This window comes from Caretta caretta, chromosome 10 (genome assembly GCF_965140235.1).
Source record: "Caretta caretta isolate rCarCar2 chromosome 10, rCarCar1.hap1, whole genome shotgun sequence".
NCBI classification, from domain to species: domain Eukaryota; kingdom Metazoa; phylum Chordata; order Testudines; family Cheloniidae; genus Caretta; species Caretta caretta.
The window spans coordinates 7,648,579-7,662,812 of record NC_134215.1 but is presented as its reverse complement, the minus strand read 5'-3'; the positions used below and the strand labels follow the sequence as shown (position 1 = coordinate 7,662,812).

General features: G+C 53.8%; 1 protein-coding gene across 6 annotated transcripts in view; it reads left to right on the top strand.

Moving 5' to 3' along the window:
• RAI1 (retinoic acid induced 1) overlaps positions 1–14,234 on the top strand; it is a 134,039-nt gene that overhangs the window by 105,218 nt on the left and 14,587 nt on the right. The window contains exon 1 of one of the 6 annotated variants that reach the window (XM_075117577.1): positions 10,064–10,252. The exons of 4 other annotated variants lie outside the window; for them this stretch is intronic. The gene's annotated coding sequence lies outside the window, so the exon portion shown is untranslated. Of the gene's footprint in view, positions 1–10,063; positions 10,253–14,036; positions 14,177–14,234 lie in introns of those variants that run through there. One more of the 6 variants, XM_048867677.2, reaches the window with a different exon arrangement.

Sequence of the window (14,234 nt, the reverse complement as noted above, 5' to 3'; positions counted from 1 at the left end):
TTGTTGGGATGTTTTCTTTTATATTTAAACTACTTTGGAATCTCATAGTTCTTTTGAAGGAAGGAAAGTCACAGTCTATAAGACAGAAAATATATTTAAAAAAAAAAGAAGAAGAAAAGGTAAATGCTTTCCATCAGGATGGCCCATTGCTTTGCTCCGAGCAACAGCGGAGGGTTATCCAAAGCTTATCATGGCGGTGGGTGACTTTCAGGCAATATATTGTTAAAGTTGTGTCAGCATTTTCACTAGGACTCCCCGTTTTCAGATCTAGAGTGGTGAGACGAACCCCCGTTTCAGCTCCCAGGAGTTTCCGTTGAGTGTGTGCTCAACGCCCATGGCACCTGGTAGGAGCCCAAGAACTCCACGTGAAATTCACACGAAAGGCAACATATCTAGTGGGGTCCTGTACAAAACTGGTGGAGGTTTTCTCCTTCAGGGTGATGAACAAAAGTGCCATAGGGACTTCTTAAGGATCAGCAATGCTGGGCTTTGGAGGGACCCAGTCCGATCCTCCTGTGAAGCATGGTTGATGCGGCATGGGGCCATGAGGGGTGGTGTTGAAAGAAGAAGCCGGGTGCTCTTTCGAGGCAATGGAGGGCTCCGCCAGGGCCTAAGGATATGTAGCCAGAAGTGTAATTTACAGCTCATGTAGACGTACCTGTGCTAGATTTAACCTCAGTAGCTCGCTCATGGTAGCAATCGGGATGCAGTGTCATGGGCAGCAGTGCAGGCTGCATAAGCCAGTATGTACGCAGAAGGGGCCAAGACTGGCCAAGCAGATGTGTGACGGTAGGGACATATGCAGTGTTGTTGTAGCCATGTTGGTCCCAGGATATTAGAGAGACAAGGTGGGTGAGGTCATATCTTTTATTGGACCAGCTTCTGTTGGTGAGAGAGAGAAGCTCTGGAGCTTACACAGAGACGTGTACCATTCTGTCCACCTATGGAACTGTTCTTTGATTGGGACCATGATAAGGTCCTCAGTGCATATGACTTACACAGGAGGCTGCATTCAGTCACTGCCAATGCTTTTGTCTGGTGCGTTGTGGGCACCCCTGTGAATGAATTGCAATACACCATCTCTCTTCCTCCACTTGGGGCAGGCTGAGAACAGACAACTCATAACACTGGGTCTTTAAGTCTTCCCATGCCACAATTTCACGTCAGTCTTGTTAGTGTGAACACTTACAAACTAGAGATTGACAGTACTTGTGAAGTCTATCCGATCGGTTAAGAGAAGGTCATCATGTCAGTACTGAGTATATGAGGCACTATCTTTCATTAGGCATTGCATTGTCCCTCCAGTGGCACTAATCTGAAATAAGTTCCCTGAACCTGCTGCAATACCTAGGCACAGTGAGAGACGTGAAGGCCAGAGGGTCAGTATATCATTTCAGCTGTCCTTGCTTTTGTCTGCCTGCGTCACAAGCTTCAGGCAGAGCGCTGAAAAGATTTAGGTGCAGATGCTGAAGTGCCAAGTCCCTTGTTAACCTTAGTCCCATTTTCTGCATAACGATCGGCTTGTTTGCCGTTCCCCTGCAAGCCTCTCAAGGTTGATGTCAATCCAGGGGAAGGGGGATTGGTGGGAGAAGTAATAAACAAGAGTTCTTCCTCCCTACATGTTAAGTCTGGGCTATGCATTCTGCGACAGTGCATCCTTCCCTGCTGTACCAATCTCTTGCCTGGGAATGCTCAGCTCAGGTTGAGCATCTGGTTTGCAGAGAGGTTCCTGGCTTTTTTTGAACTGAGCTTGCCAGCTGGCATTTCACTGAAGCACTGGGGAGTCAGGAGACTTGCTCAGGGTTTTAGAACCCAGGATCTTCCCAATAGTCTCATGGCTGGAGTTCAGCGTAACATGCCTCCCCGCACTGGTTTGTAATTCCATTGGCTATTTTGGCCTGGAGAGGAGGTGAAAAGGACGGACCTTTGCCCTTTTGACCTGTGACATAATTAAGGGCTGCCAGTTGTTTTGTTTTGTTTTTTAAAAGTTGCTTGGGAAGGGTAGAGAATTGAAAGCAAAAATTAAGGAAGAAAGAATCAAAAACAGAAGGAGGGAGGGGAAGTTACAGGGATTAATACACCCAGGCTATTTCTCCTCCACATCTGGTGTGAGACTGAATGCACCAGAGCTGCTTTAGGGAAAAAAAACCCCACAGCCAGCAGCTGAGCCGTTCTCCAGAAGCAAAAGAGTGAGAACGCTCTGATTCAAACGGACGTGGGGCTGGAGTCTGGTGTAAGTCAGTGGTGCATTAGCGGTGCCTGCAAGAGGAGGATCAGATCCTGGGTGGTAGGAAGAAACGTTGAGTCATTATCCATATTCCCAGCCCGTGTTTTCTTTTGAAATTCCTAGATTGGGAGGAGTGGAGTCTCCAGGCTGAGGACCAAAGGGAGGGAGTAAGGGGGAGCTATGCTGAGGTTTCAACATGAGTACAGGGATGAGTGTGAACATAAATGCCAAGAGCAACAAGCCTCTAAGACTAGCTAGACCCAGGAAGTGGGCAGAAGCTGCAGTGGACAGCATAATGTATTACATCAAAGGAAGGAAGATGCCCCAGTGGGGAAGGGAGGAGGCATTGTCTGGCCGGGAAGTTACTGAGCATTTAGAGCATTCCCAGGCCTCCCCCTTGAATTCAGAGCACTGCTTCCAGCATTAAAAAAACCTGACAGCAGCAAAGCCCCCCGGGAAGAGCGCAAACCCTGCTGCTAACTAGGAGGTTGAGCGCCCCAAGAGCCCTGCATGCCACCACCGAGTGCCACCTGATCATTAGCACCCTTCAGCAATCGCCATCCGCCCCGCCCCCACCTCTCCTGGTTGCAGGCGGCTGGAGGAAAGAGATCCATTATTTACAATTGTTAATAGGTAACAAGGGTAGGGGCATGCATGCAAGGGGGAGGAGGGGCTCAGCGGGGACCCAGGCATTAGCGCTTTCGGGGAGGGGAGGCTCGACCCAGAGCCTTTAAGAGGGTGGGAAGGGGGGGGCTTCAAAGGTGGAGCCTGGAGGAGGAGGAGCTGGAGGGAGGGGACAGAGCAGTAGCTCTGCCTGCCTGCAGTGATGCACAATGGAGCCCCATGTGCGGAGCTCCCAGGCACAGGGCTCTGGCATGGTCGGAGCCAGGCGACGGAGCTAGATGGACCGCTGGGCTGGAGCCAGTGTGGTCGCCTCACAGGGCACCTCGCAGGCGGCACCGCTGCGCCCTGCAGGGCCGAGCCCCGGGCGATTCCCTCGCGCCACGGTTCCCGGAGCACGCCGGGGCTCGGTGTTGCCGCTGGCTTGCAGCCGGTGCCATCGGTGTCGTGTGGGGCAGGCTCCAGCCCCTCACGCCGCGCCCTTTGCTGAACTAGGAGGAACCTGCCTAGGGGCATCCCCCGCTAGCTGGGGGGAGCGCGCGTGGGAGGGAGCGAGGGGGGCTGCAAGTGGCCGCGGCGAGTCCCCCCTCCCCCACGCGCCCATTCTCGGCACAGCCCCAGCCTCATTTATCATCATCTGTGGCCAAGTGAAGTGTGCAAGGAACAGCTGCTTCACTCGGCTGATTTCCGAGGGAGTGTACAGCAGGGAATCGGGGAAGATGAATGATGGAGGCTGGGGAGGAGAGCTGCTTTCTCTTGCCTCCTCCCCATTGGGGGGAGGGGGTCCCCTTAGCCCAGCCGCCCCCCCCCTTCCCCGGGTCCCTGTGCATGCCCACGGAGCCAAGGGGCTAGGTTGCTGTGGCTTGTTGATGGTGGCTTAAGAATCCTTCCCCCTGTGCTCTAATTAATACTGATGGGGGGAGGCAGGAGTCTGGGGCTGCCTTGCTCCTCTCCCACCCTGTGTCCCTGCAATGGCGAGATTGCTGGGTGACCTTGCACCAGGCTACCCCAGGCAGGGAGAGGGGCTTTGGGTGCCGATGCAGAGGCAAGATGAGAGGGCGGGCGGGCTGTGAAGAGCGGAAATGAGCCCCGGGAAGTTTTACCTGGCCCCGGGGGAGTCCTGCGGATTTCCTGCCACTCCCCACCGGCAGCTCAGGGCATGCTGCCTGCCTAGCACGCCAAGGGAACAGCTGTCGCAAGCAGCCGCCTGGCTGCCACCTCCCCCACGCTCGGATTCCAGCCACGGGTGCCTGAACCCCATGGGTGCCAGGAGGCCCCCCCCCACACCACACACACACACACACAAGCCACCCCCGGGGGATGGAAGCCCCCATCCGCCCAGATCTCCCCCCCAGGGGGTACACACAGCTGCGGGGGGGGGGGGTGTCACAGCGCAGCCCTCACTCGGAGGCTGATAACAGACTTCATCCCTGCGTCGCAGCCTAATTACTGGGAGCAGGGCCGGCTTCATCTCAGTGCCCACGAGCGGAGAGAGGCCTGCACAATTAGCTCTGTCCTCTGCCAGCTGGAGCAGGGCCCCCACCTTAGCACGGCGCAGTGTAGCCCCACGGCCGGCGGGGGCTGGGCAATTTCTGATCTCCCCCGACCCCCCCCTCTCTCCTCCAGCCTTAATAATCAAATTACACGCAGCAGTTTGCGGTGTGGCAGCCTGCCAGAGTGTGGTTCGGGGAGTGCCACTGGCATCTCCAGCCTGCAGCTCCTGGGCTGCCAGGCGCTTTCACAGCTCCCCGTGCAAAGGATGATCGGGCTGCAATGGGAAACCTGCCCCCCCTCTGCTGCTGCTCTCTCCCCAGTGGGGCTGGAGGGGGGGGGGAGTGGGCAGACCCTGCTACCCTGGCATAGGGTGGGCAGACCCGGGATCTAGGCTTGATGGTCAGCAGCCTGCTGCCTAGGTGCCTTGACAGCTGGCATCCCAGGGTGGCTGCTTAGCAAGGGGGCTGCATTTTGTAACGCTCCATCTGGAGAGCTCTGGGGATGGGGGCTTTGGAGCAGTCAAGGAGTGGTGATGACAGTGCTTTCCCCAGATTATTACCACGCAACAGCACTGGTTATTTTTAGTTTGCAAGACCTAGCTGATGTCACATCACCCGAAGAGCGAGCAACCAGAGACTGAGAGAACAGGCTGGAGCAGCTGCGGGGTAGCAGCGAGGGCCTGGGCCTACGGGGAGCTGAGCACTCCCACGTCAGTGGAAGCTGCAGGCGCTCGGCCTCTCTCAGGACCAGACCCTTAGAGAATTGGAAGCAGGAGACAGGCTTGGAGGGGGGCGGGGAGCTGGCAGAGGATTGGAGCAGCCCAGGACTGCAGTGGCTGGAGGGGTGAGTGACAACGTCCAAAGGAGCTGGCGGCATTGTCAGTGGAAACGTGTGCCGTTCCTGGTAGCCGCCCCTCCCCGGAGCAGAGTGAGTGACGTCGGAGTCTGAAGTCCCTGAGCCTCCGTTCTCTCATTCAGCATGCTGACGTCCGTGCAGAGAGTTCCCCTGGCTTCAGAGGGCTTTGGATCAGGGCCTTCGTCTGCAGAGTTCTGTGCCTTTGTCTTCCCCCCGAGCGGGCATCAGAAAACCATCACAAACGGCGGCCGAAGGCTCAGTGCCTCTGAGCAGCTGGCGTTCACTGCCCCGAGCGTCTGCACAGCTGTGTTGTGACACCTCAACGCCACCACATGGCTGAGGCTCTCTGACCTTTTCCATCTGTGGAGCACTTGACCCCCCCTTCCAGCCCAAGTTCTGGACCCACCTCTCTTTCCTAGCATAAGAGAGGGGTCAGCTGTGGACCACTCGCAAGGGTGTTGCTGATGACAAGTGGTGTGTCACTATGAAAGGAAGTGAAGGATTGTAGTGTATTTGACCAGTGATTGACTTTCATCCTTCACGTTTCCAACCCTGCATCAAGTGGGTGTTTTAATTCTAGTTCATGTTCTTATCCCCCTCCAAAATGGAGAGGTGAAAACTGAAGTGAAGTTACAGGGGGGCAGCAGGCTGTATAAATAGGTCTTTTAGTTAGAAAATAGGACTGTAGGATCTCGGGAGTGTCCCTGACCCGCACTGTGCCTCCATTTTCCCCTCTGTAAAATGGGGACAAGCCTGACATTCTCGCTGGGGGAAGGGCTGTGAGACATAAGTCATGGAGTGGTGTAAAGTGCTTTGAGATCCTCAGAGAGAGAGGAGGGGTTCATTGTTCTCTTGTGGAGAATGTCTAGCCCGCTGACCAACAGCACTCGTGTGTCATATTTGACAAACAGGTAAGCGTGCCTCTGATCTCTGGAGGGGCGTTGGAGTGGAATCTCCTACTCAGCAGGAAAATGTGTGGGGACCCTCCAGAAAGTGCCCCTCCAAAATAGCAAGTTGCCATTCGCCGGCATTTGTTTGTCGCCTGCATGAAAAGGTGGTAGTGGGCAGTACCTGGAGCTTTCCCTCTGCCTAAGGGGCTCCTCCGTGGAGCCCCTGCTTTTCTCCTTTCCCTTTCTGTGCACCATTCTTGCCAAAGAGTACTCCTCATTGCCCTTTGGAGCCGGCCAGTGCTGCTGGGTCTAATATGCTGGGTCCCACCTCTACTTCTCACGCTCATCAGAACTGCTTTCCTATTGCTTTTCTGACAAACGAATGCCCCCTGCCGGTGATTCGCCCTGTGCCCTCAGAAAATATCCCCTTCCGCAGGAGCGGGCTGTGGCCTGGAACCACTCCTGGGTGTGCACGGCTGGTGCATGGGGGTTGTTGTTTGGATGGGCTTTCTGGGTATGTCTACACTGCAAAGAAAAACCTGTGGCGCCCTGTCTCAGAGCCGGGCTCACTGGGGCAGAGGCTGCCGGGCTAAAAATAGCCTCCCCACTTGTAGGCGTCCCCACTCGGCTCTGAGACCCTCCTCCCTTGCCAGACTCCACCTGAGTGGGAATGTCTACACAGCTGTTCTTAGCTCCATAGCCCGGGCCCCATGAACCCAAGTCAATTGACCCAGGCTCTGAGACTCAGTGTCACGGTGGGGTTTTTTTGGTTTATTTTTTCAGTGTAGACATACACTCAGAGTCACAACCCTGGCAAGCTGGGTCTGCTGGTTCAACAATCTGAACTAGGCTGTGGAGGTTAAGCTGAGAGGCCGTTCCCACCTCGCCTCAGTGCTATTGTTTCAGTCTGTCTGGCTGCAGACTCAATGAGACAGCCGCCTATTGATTTCCTTTGTGATTGTGATCACGGGGCTGGGCTAGAAACTTCTTCTTAATTGAAAGCTGGGATCCTGGAGAATAGGGCATTGAGCAGTCTCCAAGGGGGAGCACCTGGGAGCCTGAAGGTGGACGGGCCCCTAGGAGTCAGCCCGGGAGAGAATGTTAAACCTTGCTGCTGTAGACAGCTTGACTTGAGGCCAGCCTGCATCAGGCTGGAGCATCTGTTAAGTGCCACGCTAGCCAGGCCACAAGGAGAGACAGAGCATCTGTCCCGAGGGAAAGAGGTGAGGGAAGGGAGCTGTGTCAAAGCTGCACCTGCTGAGAAGAGACAGACCTAGGCTGGCTAAGTCCAACCTTACAGCACAGGCTGGGAATCTGCTAGCAAGGGGACGTAGGAGACCTCTTGGAAGGGAAGGAGGGGCTGGCTCTGTCGTGGGTAGCAGGGATGCTGGGAACTGCATTTCAGAACCAATCCTGCAGGCTGCTATGCCTCTCCTGGGTGGGGCTGAGCACCCTCCAGTCCTGCTGATGGCAGTGCTTCGTAGGATCAGACCCTTCATCTGCCCCCTTCTGTGGGGTGGGAGCGAGGAAAGTGAATTCCTGTTTAACGTTTGTTCGGGGGACGGCTGGCTGGGGAGCGAGTCCTGTGCATGTTTCCCCTCTTCTCCCAAACAGCTTTGCCAGTGCTCCGCAGATGCAGCCAGACACTCCCGCACAGGCCTGCCCACCATGCACTTCAAGCCCGACCTGAGGCATGGCCAGCTGTCCCAGTCCTGAGCCCGTGCAAAGCTGTGACAACCCATCCTAAAAGCACCTGCAGCTCTGCTCCTTCTGCTTGCTGGGCCAGCCCTCCTGACCAGGGATCATTAGCAGTGCTGAATTTGTGTGCACAGTTTGGGGGGTAAAAGAGAGCGAGGGAGTACAGTAAATGCATTTCACATGTGATCTGACCGAAACTTGTCTCCAGGTCTCTCTTTCCAGCGGCCACAGAGAAGAGATACACGCTGCCAGGAGTTTGTTCTCCAGAATGACAATGGGGACTCCATAGGGCTCCTATATCCGTGTGTCAGTCATGTAGTCTCTCCAGGTAGCTCTTTGTAACAGGATGGCCAGCCTGTGGAAGGGCAAGGCCTTGATTTGAGCTAACATGAAGAATAAAATCACGTCTTAACTGGGGCACTGAGGGTCACTCTTGGTCAGCTTACGCAGGGCACTGGTGCTTCAGGTGGACATGAGGAGTTCCCCTCCTCACTGCTTATCATGCCAGTCTTGCCTGCTCCTTAATATTCATGAGCAGGAATATTCAGCTGCCCTTGCACGCAACTCTCTAAAGAGAGAGACTGGGACCAATCCAACAAGCGCAGACGCCATCTGACCGGGGCAGAACAGGGAGATGTACAGGAGCTCTGAGGCACAAGTAATCATTTTCAACGTCTGTAAGACTCACGGTGTTAAAACAGTTTCTGTAGGGTCCGCCGCTGTAGTAAACGGATTGTATTTATGGATCTCCTTTTTTCAGCGGGATTGTTGCTAGAGCAGCTGACTCTCTCCCCTCTCACTTACCCCTTCCAAGATGAAGCAGAGCTACTTTCACAGGCTCTGTTCTCCAGCCATGTCCTCCATTATCTGCCCATCGCAACATCCTTCCCAGCTTACTCTGTGAGCGTTGCCCTCAAAAGCTCCCCTGCCACACCATCCCTCCTTGCAGCTGAGGAAAGATGGCCTCATCAAAGGGGCTTGCTGGTGAGTGTTGCAGGAAGCTACCTACATCCCCTCCAGGGCCTAATATGTGCCTCAGTTTCCCCACCTGTAAAATGGGAGGTAACAACATTCCCCTGTCTCAGAGGGGTTGTGAAGGGCAAAGCTTTTGTACGTTATTGATGCACTTTTGGTCTCTGAGATCATTCCAGGAAAGCAACATTTATATATTATTTTTAACAACATAGATTTCTGCAAAGGTTTTTCCAGCATTTTCATCTCCACTGACTTCTTTTCAGAGGAGTCGGGTAAAAATCACGGGCAAATAATGTTCCCCTCCACAGTGATCGTGGTTTTCCCATGGCTGTGAAATCTACTTTCTGGGGGATCTCCCTCTGTGAGAGTCCCACGGGTCAGAGTTGTGAGTCGGTGTGGGGGAGGGGCTCTAGGCAGCTGAATAGCATCTCCTGCACTGCACAGTGTGATTGTCCGAACCACTGGTCAGATAAGAGGTTGTCCCCATGGCAACTGCATACTGCCAAGGTCTCGCTGCTCTGGAGCCGTGGGGGCTGAGGTGCCGGGGGATGGAATGTCTGACGCACCGGAGCCAGCGCAGACTGTGGGAATAGATCTGATCCGGAGTGTCCCAGGTCAGGATCCCCAGCACGTGGGAGCAAAGGAAACGGGCCAAACTCTGTGCTCAGTACTGCATAAATCTCGAGCACTGAACTCATTCAAACAGAGCTCCTCTGGATTTACACCGGACTCACTGGGAGCAGAATTGGGCTTGGGGGGAGGAATTCTGGATTTGTCCCAGGTAACAGAGAGCAGAATGCAGCCTTGTGTGTAACAAGCCTAGCAGAGGATCCAGGGGGAATAGCCTGGGTTGTGTGGGTGTTTTCCTTGTGCTGATGGGCTCCCCCTAAGATGTACTCAGGAGGAAATCCGCCCACGGCTTTGGCCCACGGCTTCTGTCTATTTTATTTGCCTTGCTTCCCTTGGGCTAAATCCTGCTCCTGCTGAAGTGGGGGCGAAAGTCCCATTGACCTGAACCAGCTCATCGGCCTTGTTTTTAAAACCCTCTGTGGTTTTGCTGTAGCCAGTGTACAGCACAGCCTCCTCCCTGTCCCCTCGCACAGTCTCTGCAACAGCCCCCTTTTATCATCTTGGCCTCATTGACTCTTTCGCTTTTCAGGTCTCCTCTGAAAGCAGCTTTCTCCCTTGCCCATAACTCTGAATCCGCCTCTCCCCCCTGCTGTTGCTTATCTCTGCATTCGGATTCTTTCAGTCCAGGGGAGAGTGAGGGAAGACGCTTTATGGCATGAAGCCGTAGGGTATTTGTGTCACCCTGACACAACCCTCTCCCCGGTTGTTATGCAGCAGGGCACGCTGACCTGGAATGCTGCATGCTGCTGCACTGTCTTGAAGGGCCTGGCTAACAGGCGAAACAACCGCGCTTCGCTGACTTTGGCTGTGTGGCTGACCTGCATGATCATGTGGTTTGCACAGCCGGAGTGGATGGGCCCAGGTGAGTTTATAACCAGGTTTTGAAAGCCAGGTTTTAGCTTAGCATCTGTAGCAAAACTCGGCCCTGTCTACACTGCGGAACCAAAGCGGGTTTCAACCCAGTTGTGCCACCAAGGCGTTGCATAATCCAAACAGGGCCTAATACTACGGTGTGAGTATCAGCGGAATTAGGGGTCCCCCTGGAAATCCAAGGAGTTACATCAGAGATAGATTGGGCCCTTAATGCTCAGTGTTGGCCAATGTGTGGGGCTGGGAGAGGGGAGCCTATAGTCTGGGAAGCACAGATAGTCAGGGCCATCAATTGTTGGAGGAGCTATTGTCGGGAGGTGGCTGCTGTCGTACATTCTCCCCATTGCTAATCAGTTCCCACTGCTAGGCTGCTTCAGGCCTTCTCTTTCCTCGCTGGCTCCAGGGGCTTCACAGACTATTGCTTTTGGAGGTTGGTGGGTAAGGGACAAATCCGGAGAGGTAGCATCCCTCACACGAGGATCCTCATGCAGCCTGGTGCATTTCCAGCGGAGGATTGGTTCAGTGGAAATGTCACCGTGACCCAAACTCACTTTGATTCTAATTGGATCCTTCCCTCACCATCTCCCCCGGTTCATTCCCCTCTGTCTGTGCTAATGTCACGTCCCTCTTTCCCCCAAAGCCAAACGGTGTCATTATCTCAGCCTGGCTTTGCCTGGGCTCTTTGGAAAAGTAGTAATAATTAATAATCAAAGAGAAAGGAAGGAGTCTTCCATTAAAGCAACAGCCCAGTGTTTTTTCAAGCTGCTTTCATTTTTCAAACCGACTTCCTTGTGTAGCTTTTGGGCCCTTTCCACCCTTTCGTTTTCTCCCTGCCCCTCGTGTCCCCAGGGCCTCCCTTTCATTTGTGTTCTTTTGTTCCCCGATTCCTTCCCTCCAGCCCCTTTGGTGGGACAGGGGAATGTTAAGCCACGATTTCTGCGTCCGGTGACTTTAGCACAAGGGTCACAGTATTTTAATCGAATTGTCTTTTCTCCGAGATATATGCTTTAACCGCATCCAGCTGCTTGTGCACATTGGGAAATCCAGCTGTAATACAGAAGAGCTCAGTTAAGCGGAGCCAGCATTCCATTCAGTGGGAGGGGGAGTGGAATAACAGGGTGCTGGGGAAGGGTGACGGCAAGGGGAAATTAGCAATGCCACCTTTCTTAGTAGCTTTTAATAGCGTTTTTTGGTCATGTCTTTCAGAGGCTTTGGTTTTCAAAATAAATAAATAAAAGGTGCTGAAATGTTAATGATATCCACAGGACACTCAGCAGGAAATGAGAGCAATCTGGGACTAATAAAAGCAGAAATGTAATTTGTGCAGATAGACAAGGCTCAACAGACAAAGGTGCAGGCAGCTTCATTTAGACCTAGGCAGAGTTTTGCACATTCTGGCCTCGTAAATATGCCGCCCGATGCAACGGAACGAGGGGGGCGCAACCTTCCCTGAATGGGGCCGCACGGAATGTGGGGATTTTATGGTCGTGCTGGAGAAGGTGCAAAGGGGAGGGGGTAACCTTGTTTCATGGGCTACGTGCTGCAGGGGCCGTTGTGATGGGGATTTGTATCCGCGGTTGTTATGAGACTGGAATGAAATTGTGTGCCTGGGTGCATGCATGCATGTCTGACTGCATGTGGGGGGGGGGGTGCATGCATGCACATGTTTTAATGCGTGTTTTTATGTGTTGGGGGGGGGTGCGTGTGGGTCGGTGTGGGGGTGGTTTGTTTTTAACAGCCAGCATGAAGTCTTTAGAGAAATGAGCAGATGACGGCTCAGATCTGCACCGAGAGAGAGACACCCGTGTCAAAAAACAGAGAGAGAAAAAAATCCCGCCTCTGAGCACAGCTCTGGTTTGACTCTCTCAGCAGGTGTCTGGTGTAATGTGTTAGATGCACCAACCAGAGCCGGAATCGAAGTGGGGAACTCGGGCGAGAGGCCGTTCCCCGTGTTACAGTCATTTCCTTAATAAACACAGAGAGAGGACAGAAGGGAGAGAGAGAGAGTGCTCCTCAGAGAATGGGAGCGGTATGAAGAGCAACTTGGGCTGGCCTTTCGGTGTGCCCCACCCCAGCTCCTAGGATGGGGCACTGGCCCCTTCTGTCACCACTCCTGATGGGGAAAGCAGGCTGGCTGGCCAGGATATGGGCCCCCCCCAAGCATTCACGGTGCTTGTGTTTAGGGCCAGTCAATCAACAAGAATGGGGATGCTGCCTCACTGTTAGAGCAATCAAGTGGGTCGCCCCCAGGTGTCTCCTCCCTTTTGTGCTTCCCAGGGGAGTCAGACCAACCCTTCTAACTCACGTGGAGGACTCCCCATTTTCACACATCTAAGGCATTCCTCATTCTTTCCGTCTCCTCCTCCTCTCATCTCTGGGGACAGAGCTCGTTCTGCAGGCCTTTCTCACCTGTTGTAGGAAACGTCTTTACAGCGCAGTTAGCCCAGGTAATTGGCCCCGGGTTCTTCTAACCTGGGTGGTGTGAGCGTCCCCTGCTCCTTCTCTGCACTCGCCCGTGTGTGTGTGTCTGGGGCGTATCCCCAGTTCTTTGTGCTGAGACACTCCAGGATTCTTTCCCAATCCATGCCGTCAGTTGTGGGAGAACTGGTCCCCTCCTTGGAGGGGAATTGTGGGAAGGCATTGGAGGACTATCAAGCTCTCGCATACATCCTCGCTGCAAAGTGGGTGTGTTTCAGCCCGAGTTAAACCAGAGCCTGCGCTCTCCCCTGTACCTCCAGCCACGTCAGGCAGCCCGGTTTTAAAGCACCTTGAAACCCAGGTCAGATGGTGTGTGGATGGTAGGGGGTTGGGGCTAAAACCCCAGGTAAGAGCCTGGGTTAACTGTGCTGTGACCGCATCCCCTTAGAGGGACCTCTCTGGTCACATCCCACTGCCTTTATTAGCTCCCCCTGGAAGGAGTCAGAAGGAAACCTGCATGACCAGAACCCTTCTCTAATGTGGATAGATCGTGTGATTTCCAGTGTGGGAATATACCTGCGCCTGGCCCCAGCGACAGGGGGATAGAGGAATAGAGGAAGCTGTGAGGGTGGTTTGGGGTGGGAGAGGCAGCGGTATCCCTTACCAAGGGGATTTCACGCACCACTCGCGCTATTCGGTTTTCTCTGGTGCTGCTCAAGGTGCAGATGAGCCAGCAGTAAATCCTCACCCCGGGCCCCTCCAGTGAAAGCAAGCTAGAAAGAAGCTGATGGGGCCTGCTCCTTGCTACACCCCCTCTGTGCACCTCACAGGATCGAGCCCTTAATGTCTACGTGGACATACCTTTACCCTTTCGTTAGCATGCATTGTCTTGTTCACCACACGTTATCTGTTTATCTACCTAGAAGATGGAAGACATGAGGCAGGTACTGCCCCTTTCCTAACAGAATTGGGGATAGGAACCAGGGACGTTTTATGATGGCTGTGCCTCACTGCTCTTCTGATAGACGTCTGCTTCAAGGGGCAGACAGATTCCAGATGGTATCACACCAATTGAGGAGGTTATTGATTGGGGGGGGCAGAGAAGCAGAACCAGGAAGTTGAAATGACTTTCCATAGCAGAGCCTGTGTTTCTGTCCTCAGTGCTGATAGGTCAAATAATAACACAACAATAATGATTAATAATTTTTTAAAAAAACGAGGCATTGTAACCGGATTACAGGATCCTGAAATCCCAAGGGAGGGTGTGGGGGGAAAGGAGGGAGGATCATTTTGCTAAGTGATTGCCAGCACTCGAGGGGCAGAGAGGGATGGGAAAACAGGTGCGTGAAACACTGAGCAACCTCACACCATTCAAGCCCCATCCAGACGCTGCCTGCATTGGTTGCCGTCCTTGGCAGATCTGAGCCCACAGGGATGCTGGGGCTGGCAGGATGGGCTCAGTGTTCCTGAACCAGAGGGTGTCAATAGACTGCAGCTGGTAAGGGAGAGAGAAGGGGGGAAAGGAATCGTCATTGGGATTTTTGTTTTGTTGTTGT